Genomic DNA, 10,464 nt, shown 5'->3' with positions numbered 1-10,464 from the left:
CGGATGAGATGGCTGAATGGCATCACTGACTCAATGGACATGAGTCTGAGTGAACTCCCGGAGTTGGTGATGGACAGGGAGGCCTGGTGTGCTGTGATTCATGGGGTCGCAAAGAGTGTGACATGACTGAGTGACTGATCTGATCTGATCTGATGCCTTTTCTAAATCCAGCTTGACTATCTGGGAGTTCTCAGTTCATGTAGTGTTGAAGTCTAGCTTGGAGAATTTTGAGCATTACTTTTCTAGCATATGAAATGAGTGTAATTGTGTGGTAGTTTGAAAATTCTTTGGCATTGCCCTTCTTTGGAATTGGGATGAAGATTGACCTTTTGCAGGCCTATTGCCACTGCTGAGTTTTCTAAATTTGCTGGCATATTGAGTGCAGCACTTTGAGTGCAGCATCATCTTTCACTACTGCTTGGTAGAGAACAAGTGAATAAGTTCAGTCGCTCAATGGAGTCTGAAACTTTGCAACCCCATGGACTTCAGCACTCCAGGCTTCCTTGTACATCACCAACTCCCGGAGCCTACTCAAACTCATGCCTATCGCGTCAGTGATGCCATCCAGCCATTTCATCCTCTGTTGTCCCCTTCTCCTCCTGCCTTCAATCTTTCCCAGTATCAGGGTCTTTTCCAATGAGTCAATTCTTCACATCAGGAGGCCAAATAATGGAATTTCAGCTTCAGCATCAGTCCTTCCAATGTATATTCAGGACTGATTTCCTTTAGGACTGGCAGGTTGAATCTCCTTGGAGTCCAAGGGACTCTGAAGAGTCTTTTCTAACACCACAGTTCAAAAGCATCAATTCTTCAGCACCCAACTTTCTTTATAGTCCATCTCTCACATCAATACATGACTACTTGAAAAACTATAGCTTTGACTAGATGGACCTTTGTTGTAAAGTAATGTCTCTGCTTTTTAATATGCTGTCTAGGTTGGTCATAGCTTTTCTTCCAAGGAGCAAGCATCTTTTAATTTCATGGCTACAGTCACCATCTGCAGTGATTTTGGAGCCCCCCAAAATAAAATCTATCACAGTTTGCATTGTTTCCCCATTTATTTTTCAATAAATAAGTGATGGAACTGGATGCCATGATCTTCGTTTTTTGAATGTTGAGTTTTAAGCCAGCTTTTTCACTTTTCTCTTTCACTTTCATCATGAGGCTCTTTAGATCTTCAGTTTCTGCCATAAGGTTGGTGGTGTCATCTGCATAGCTGAGGTTATTGATATTGCTTCTGGCAATCTTGATTCCAGTTTGTGTTTCATCTAGCCTGGCATTTCATGTGATGTATTCTGTATATAAGTTAAACAAGCAGGGTGACAATATACAGCTTTGACATACTCCTTTCTCGATTTGGAACCAGTCTGTTTTCCATGTCCAGTTCTAACTGTTACTTCTTGACGTGCATACAGATTTCTCAAGAGGCAGGCCAGGTGGTCTGGTATTCCCATCTCTTTCAGAATTTTCCACAGTTTGCTGTGATCTACACAGGCTAAGTCTTTGATGTAGTCAATAAAACACAAATAGATGTTTTTCTGGAACTCTCTTGCTTTTTCAATGATCCAGCAGATGTTGGCAATTTGATCTCTGGTTCCTCTGCCTTTTCTAAATCCAGCTTGAACATCTGGAAGTTCATGGTCCATGTACTGTTGAAGCCTAGCTGGAAGAATTTTGAGCATTACTTTGTACTCATCAGTGTGTGGGATGCGTGGAATTGTGCAGTAGTTTGAGCATTCTTTGGCATTGCCTTTCTTTGGTATGGGAATGAAAAGTGACATTTTCCAGTCCTGTGGCCACTGCTGGGTTGGTTTTCCAGATTTGCTGGCATATTGAGTGCAGCACTTTCACAGCATCATCTTTCAGGATTTGGAATAGCTCAACTGAAATCTCATCACCTCCACTAGCTTTGTTTGTAGTGATGCTTCCTAAGGCCCACTTGACTTCACATTCCAGGATGTTTGGCTCTAGGTGAGTGATCACACCATTGTGATTATCTGGGTCATGAAGATCTTTTTTGTACAGTTCTTCTGTGTATTCTTGCCACCTCTTCTTAATATCTTCTGCTTCTGTTAGGTCCATAGCATTTCTATCCTTTATTGTGCTCATCTTTGCATGAAATGTTCCCTTGGTATCTCTAATTTTCTTGAAGAGCTTGCTATTCTTTCCCATTCTATTGTTTTCCTCTATTTCTTTGTATTGATAACTGAAGAAGGCTTTCTTATCTCTCTTTGCTTTTCTTTGGAACTCTGCAGTCAAAAAGACATGTCTTAAACCATAATAGAGGGAATGCAAAGCACCTCAATATCAGGAAGTTCAAAAATATTTGTTGTGAGGATCTCCTCTATTACACTAATCATGCAGGCATATCTAGTTACATGACTAGTTTTCACCATTGAAAGCCAAGCCACAATTTATTCCCTCATTCCTAGATTCCACTGAAATGTTGTTCAAACCATTAGCAATTATTACTAAACAAGGCTAATGGACTGATCTATCCCTGCCAGTAGCAATTCACAGGCATATGGTTATAGACTATAAAGTACTTTCGATTATTAAATGTCATAGTGTTGACCAAGTGCCAGTAATTCTGAAGACATGCATACAGTAAGCCCAGAGTAGCTGAGATTGACCCACAGCATGCACAGCCTTTCTGGAAAAATCTTCTACGCTGATGAAGCATATCTGCAATTATCCTTCAATTTGTGGTGAAGTTGTTCTTGCATTGCCTTCATCTTTCCTTACCTCCGTTTACATAAAGTGAAAGTGAAAATGAAGTTGCTCAGTCATGTCCACTCTTTGCAACCCCATGGACGGTAGCCTACCAGGCTCTGCCGTCCATGGGATTTTCCAGGCAAGAATACTGAAGTGGGCTGCCATTTCCTTCTCCAGGGGATCTTCCCAACCCAGGGATCAAACCCGGGTCTCCTGCATTGCAGACAGATGCTTTACCGTCTGAACCACCCAGGAAGCCCATTTACATAGAGTGCATGTAAATGCATAATCCATAATTGCTTCCAAACAAATTTCAGTAAACCAGCAATCTAAGTAGAAGTTGAAGCTATAGACATTTGTGTGTCTGTGTGTTTCAGTCACCAAGTTATGTCTGACTCTTAGCGACCTCATGGACTGCAGCACACCAGACCTCCCTGTCCCTCACCATCTCCTGAAATTTGCCCAGTTTCATGTTCATTGAATTGGTGATGTCTTCCAACAGCTCATCCTCTGTTGCCCTCTATTCTTTCTGCCTTCAAGCTTTCTCAACATCAGGGTCTTTCCAGTTGTTTACAACGGTCAGTTGTTTATTTACATCAGGTGGCCAAGTATATAAACATTTATAGATATTTATTATATACAGAAGTGGCATCCTGGTGGCTCAGTGGTAAAGAATCTGCCTGCAATGCAAGAAATCTGGGTTTGATCCCTGGGTCAGGAAGATCCCCTGGGGGAGGGCATGGCAATCCACTCCAGTATTCTTACCTAGAGAAGCCCGTGGATAGAGATGTCTGGCAGGCTACATTCCATAAGGTGGTAAGGAGTCAGACACCACTAAGGCAAATTAGCATGCATTATAAAAACACAAAATGGATGCACTCTAAAATATTGTAACAAAGTTGGTAATTGAATTTAATAAGTATTTTAACATGACAAGAATATATTTTCTTTTTAATTATTACTAATTGGATGTGACAGTTGGACTGTGAAGAAAGCTGAGCACTGACAAATTGATGCTTTTGAACTGTGGTGTTGGAGAAGACTTTTGAGAGTTCCTTGGACTGCAAGGAGATCCAACCAGTCCATCCTAAAGGAGATCAGTCCTGGGTGTTCATTGGAAGGACTGATGCTGAAGATGAAACTCCAATACTTTGGCCACCTCATGTGAAGAGTTAACTCATTGGAAAAGACCCTGATGCTGGGAGGGATTGAGGGCAGGAGAAGAAGGGGATGACAGAGGATGAGATGGCTGGATGGCATCACTGACTCAATGGACATGAGTTTGAGTGAACTCCGGGAGTTGGTGATGGACAGGGAGGCCTGGTGTGCTGTGATTCATGGGGTCGCAAAGAGTCGGACACGACTCAGCAACTGAACTGAACTGAACTGAATTGGACTGAAGATACACCTGAGTCTTTGAGAGTCTATGAAAACAAATCTAACTATATTATGAAAAATATTGAATCTTCTGTATCAGTGACTATAGTGGGTGGAAATCTTTCCCCTCAAAAGGTATGTTCAAATGCTAAGCCCTGATATCTGTGAATGTGAGCTTATTAGGAAAGAGAGTGTTTGGATGTAATCAATTTAAGATAAAATCATACTGGATTAGTTGTAGTTGTTGTTTAGTTGCTAAGTGGTGTCCAACTCTTTTGCAACCCCATGCACTGTACTGCCAGCCTCCCCTGTCCATGGGATTTCCCAGGCAAGAATATTGGAGTGGATGGCTATTTCCTTCTCCAGGGAATCTTCTCGACTTAGGGATCGAACCTGTATCTGCTGCATTGGTAGGCAGATTCTTTATCACAGAGCCACCAGGGGAGACCCATACTGGATTAGAGTGGACTTAAATCCAATGACTGTGGTTCTTATAAAAAAAGGGACATTTTGACAGAGATACACAGAGAAGAGAGAGCCATGTGAAGATAAGCATAAATTGGAGTGATGCAATTGTAAGATACAAGCACAAATTATGGAAGGTTAGGGATTCTTGGCAACCAACAGAAGCTCCAAAGAGGCAAGAAAGGCTCTCTAGAGCCTTCAGAGGGAGCATGGTTCTATCAGTACATTGATTTCAGTCTTCTAGGCTCCAGATTTTGAGAAAATAAATTTCTGTTGTTTTAAGCTACTCAGTTTGTGTGTTTTATTTACAGCAACCTTAGGAAACAAGGAGTGAGATATAAAATTTTTGGTTACATTTTGTTCAACAAGCAGTTGAAAATCTTTGATGAAATTATTTAACAAATGGAGAACCAGAAAAAGTTCTGCCTTACTGAAATTATAAGAGCAAAGCTTGCAAATAGGAAGATATTGACATTTATTTCTCAAAGAAGACATTTTTTAAAAACAATGAAATATCAAACAAAATACATAATTTATTTTTGAGCTTCTACAATTGCAATTTGGTATATCTGAAAATGTAGCCAGAATATTTTAATGGCTTTTGGATGAAGAAATAACTATGTTCCAAGCCAAGGATTATACGACAATCCCTTATTTCCAATGGGAGAGGTTTTGAACCAGCTAGAGCCAACTAACTTTCCTCTGCTGATGCATGAACACTCCAAAACTGCAATATAGTCACTTCCTCTAGGATTAGAATCTTGATGATAATAAACCCCTGGGGTATGAGTCACCCACTACTGCAAAGTAAGTTAGTCTATGGAAGAATGATAGCAGAGGTTGAACAAAAGTGTTAATGACCACATTCAAGTTCCTAAATACAACTGTTCCATTCAGTTAAGTTCAGTCACTCAGTTGTGTCTGACTCTTCACGACCCCATGGACTGCAGCACGCCATGCTTCCTTGTCCTTCACCAGTTCCTGGAACTTGCTCAAACTGAAGTCCATTGAGTTGGTGATGCCATCCAACCATCTCATCCTCTGTCATCCCTGCCTTCAATCTTTCCCAGCATCAGAGTCTTTTTCAACGAGTCAGTTCGTCACATCAGGGGGCCAAAGTATTGGATTTTCAGCTTCAGCATCAGTTCTTCCAAAGAACATTCAAGACTGATTTCCTTTAGGATGGACTGGTTGGATTTCTTTGCAGTCCAAGGGACTCTCAAAAGTCTCTTCCAACATCACAGTTCAAAAGCATCAATTCTTCGGCACTTGGCTTTCTTTATAGTTCAACTTTCACATACATACATAACTACTGGAAAAACCATAACTTTGACTAGACAGAGCCTAATCAGCAAAGTAATGACCTGCTTTTTAATATGCTGTCTAGGTTGGTAATAGCTTTTCTTCCAAGGAGCAAGCATCTTTTAATCATGGCTATAGTCACCATCTGCAGTGATTTTGGAGCCAAGACAATAAAGTCTCTCACTGTTTGCATTGTTTCCCCATTTATTTGCCATGAAATGATGGGACAGGATGCCATGATCTTAGTTTTGAATGTTGGGTTTTAAGCTAGCTTTTTCACTCTCCTCTTTCACTTTCATTGAGAGGCTCTTTAGTTCTTCTTAGTTTTCTGCCATAAGTGTGGCGTCATCTTCTTATCTCAGTTTATTGATATTTCTCCCAGAAATCTTGATTCCAGCTTGTGTTTCATCCAGCATGGAATTTTGTATGATGTACTCTGGATATAAGTTAAATAAGCAGGGTGACAATATACAGCCTTGACATACTCCTTTCCCTATTTGGAACTCGTCTGTTGTTCCATGTCTGGTTCTAACTATTGCTTCTGAGCAGCAAACAGATTTCTCAGGAAGCAGGTAAGGTGGTCTGGTATTCTTCTCTTAAAGAATTTTCCAGTTTGTTGTGATCCATAAAGTCAAAGGCAAAGGCAAAATCCAATTGTACACTTGCAATTTTTGGTTGCATAAATTAATAAATCTCTTCCTTGTTGGCTCTGATGGTAATGCAGGAAACCTGAGTTCGATCCCTGGATTGGGAAGATCCTCTGGAGAATGGCTATCCCCTCCAGTATTCCTACCTGGAGAATTCCATGAACAAAGAAGCCTGGTGGGCTATAGTACAAGAGGTCACAGAGAGTTGAACACAGCTGAGTGACTCACACTTTCACTTTTCTTCTTGCATTAATTTGTGATAAGGTTTATTTGTATCATTTGGAACCATAGGATTCTTGACAGAATACAACCATGTTTCCATACCTCATCAGTTCAGTTCAGATCAGTTCAGCCACTCAGTCATGTTCGACTCTTTGCGACCCCATGAATTGTAGCACGCCAGGCCTCCCTGTCCATCACCAACTCCTGGAGTTCACTTAAACTCATGTCCATTGAGTCGGTGATGCCATCCAGCCATCTCATCCTCTCATAGTTCTGTGTTAATGAAACTTTCATCACTCATGGCTATAAAGCTTATATTTTTGAAAAAAAAAATCCAAGGTCTAATTTTTGAATTATAAAATTAATGTTTAGTTCAGCACTTCAAAGCAAAATACCACATTCCAAATGGCTTAAGCAACAGGAACTTATTTTTCACAGTTCTAAAGACTGGAAGTCCATGGTCAAGGTGCCAGCAGATCCTGCAAATAATGAAGGCTCACTTCCTGGCCTTTTTACTGTATCCTCACATGAGAGAGAAATGATCATCTCTCTCATATCTTTTCTTTTAATGGAACTAATTCCACTCATAATTATTCCACTCTTTTGACCTAATTGCCTCCAAAGTTGCCACCTCCAAATGCCATCACACTGGGTATTAAAGCTTTAATATATGAATTTGGGGGGGGCACAAATATTTAATCTATAGTAATTAACATGACCTGATTCCCAAACTGGGTAGGTCTTGTGAGATTTATGAAAGTAGAATCTCAACTACTGAAAGTGAAATACATTGGAAGATATGGAAATTTTAGAGAACCTCCAGATCCTAAATGCTTATGAAAGTCTCCCTGTAACTCTTTTTCATGGTAAAATTATGATTTCTTTGTTTACGACAGCTAATTGTGACCCTAATTTCCAACCTCTCATTTTGCTTCATTATAACCAAGATTCAACCTTGATATAAACTGGAAGTAGAAATCAGAAAGCCTGGAAAGTTCTTAATTTAATGCACAGCCTAGTAAATAGACTAGTATCTTAAGGGATGGATTTGGCCAATAAAAAGAAGGGGACTATGTAGTTTGTATTAAAAAAGAAAAAAAGCATGTTTTTTCCATGTTAGACCATGTTAAAAAAATTAGGAGATCTTACACACCAACCCGAGTTTCTGATGGCACCCCACTCCATTACTCTTGCCTAGAAAATTCCATGGATGGAGGAGTCTGATAGGCTGCAGTCCATGGGGTCGCGGAGAGTTGGACACGACTGAGTGACTTCCTTTTCACTTTTCACTTACATGCATTGGAGAAGGAAATGGCAACCTACTCCAGTGTTCTTGCCTGGAGAATCCCAGGGATGGGGGAGCCTGGTGGGCTGCCATCTATGGGGTCACACAGAGTCGGACATGACTGAAGTGACTTAGCAACAACACACCAACCCGAGTTTCTAGTTTCTTCTAGAGTCGCAATATTTGGTCACACGTGACTTGTGCATTTCTTTCTAATTGCAACAGTGGAATGGAAGGAGTAACAGAAGAGGAATGCATACATTTGTCAGTTCATTCTCAGAAAGATTTTCACAATCACTTCTTTTACTCACTTGTATTATTTGTGAAGTTCTAGAGGTCAGTTTGGTAACCACAATCAAAATGGAAACATTTAAGCATCTGTAAAAAGCTGTACTTAGTAACAGTGGTCCATCAATTCCCTGTGTCTATAGTAAAAGTGTCAATGCCTCTCCTTTAAACTTTTCCATGAAGGATAAACTCTTACAAAAATATTTACTGCCTAACTACAGTTGACTGAAAACTCTAGTTGGAGGTGCAAATTATTGAAATTGCATTTCCTACCTCAGAAAATGGAATGAGACTAGTGTCACCAAACTTAGTGATAACTGGTAAACTCCAAAGCAAGGTGATAATTAAAAATTTCAGAGATATAGTGAATGCAGCAATTATTTCATGAGAAATTGTCAAACCAGATGTGATCTCTGTGTGAGGCTAATTATTATATCCTTAGGAAAATTTAATGGTTGTATTATCATGCTGGTTTTGATGTAGCAATACAAAAATTTTCTGATGAACATAATTTTCTGAACAAAACTCTGGCTCAAGCTGCTATCAGAGCGAGTAATGATTCACCCCACTTGCTATTTACAAACAAGAATCAATTTATGGAGCTATATTCCTGGAATAAAAGGAACATCAAAATTCTATAGGAAAGATCATACTATAACATCATATTTCCAACTCTGGTACTTGCCTTCAGATTATGAATTTGAAGCATTTACCTGGATAAAAGGAACTATGTGATCTTATTACAGACTCTGAGATCCATGCTTTGTCTTATCATTCATTAGTTGGATGGAGAAATGTCCTGATAATCTTTTGTTCATGTTGAGATTTCTTTGATTTGAGTAATAATTTGTGTTACTACCCGAGTTTGCCTCCTTTCAAGCCTAGTGATATTCTAAATCATTTATGATAAGTCATCAGTTCAGAGTGTAATGTTTGACTGGATACATTTAGACACTCCTCTAATCCCCATATTATCCCCCTGACTTATGGAATAAGGAGGTCAAAAAATGCTAAATAGAAGCCATTCTTTTGTCTCTTTCTATCATAAAATCATAAAAATTTGCATTTCTGGGGGAATTACAGCTGTTGAACACTAAAAGATGCAAAGACTAAAAGATAGTGAATTACATCATTATTCCACTTCCTCATTTGGCCTTTAAAATAGCTTCTTGGAGGATAACAATAGATTATTTCAAACTTAATGAGGTTATGGCACCTATTACAGGTGGCATTTTTAATATGATGCATGTCAGGCAAATTCCTGGTATTTACTTCACAGCTAGAAAATTCATTTTTTTTTTTTCCATTCTGACATAGCTAAAGAAAAAAAATACTAGAAACAGTTTGTTCTCATCTTAAAAACAGAACTTTCTCTCTCATGGGACAGCTTTTAAGGACAAGTTTGCTCTAGTCTTTTTTTTTATTTTATTTTTAAACTTTACATAATTGTATTAGTTTTGCCAAATATCAAAATGAATCCACCACAGGTATACATGTGTTCCCCATCCTGAACCCTCCTCCCTCCTCCCTCCCCATACCATCCCTCTGGGTCGTCCCAGTGCACTAGCCCCAAGCATCCAGTATCGTGCATCGAACCTGGACTGGCATCTTGTTTCATACATGATATTTTACATGTTTCAATGCCATTCTCCCAAATCTTCCGACCATCTCGCTCTCCCATAGAGTCCATAAGACTGATCTATACATCAGTGTCTCTTTTGCTGTCTTGTACACAGGGTTATTGTTACCATCTTTCTAAATTACATATATATGCGTTAGTATACTGTATTGGTGTTTTTCTTTCTGGCTTACTTCACTCTGTATAATAGGTTCCAGTTTCATCCACCTCATTAGAACTGATTCAAATGTTTTCTTTTTAATGGCTGAGTAATACTCCATTGTGTATATGTACCACAGCTTTCTTGTCCATTCATCTGCTGATGGACATCTAGGTTGCTTCCATGTCCTGGCTATTATAAACAGTGCTGTGATGAAAATTGGGGTACACGTGTCTCTTTCCCTTCTGGTTTCCTCAGTGTGTATGCCCAGCAGTGGGATTGCTGGATCATAAGGCAGTTCTATTTCCAGTTTTTTAAGGAATCTCCACACTGTTCTCCATAGTGGCTGTACTAGTTTGCATTCCCACCAACAGTGTAAGAGGGT

The sequence above is a fragment of the Bison bison genome, unplaced genomic scaffold (genome assembly GCF_000754665.1).
Source record: "Bison bison bison isolate TAMUID 2011002044 unplaced genomic scaffold, Bison_UMD1.0 scf7180017864308, whole genome shotgun sequence".
In the NCBI taxonomy this organism is placed as follows: Eukaryota; Metazoa; Chordata; class Mammalia; order Artiodactyla; family Bovidae; genus Bison; species Bison bison.
Note: the sequence above shows the minus strand (reverse complement) of the source record.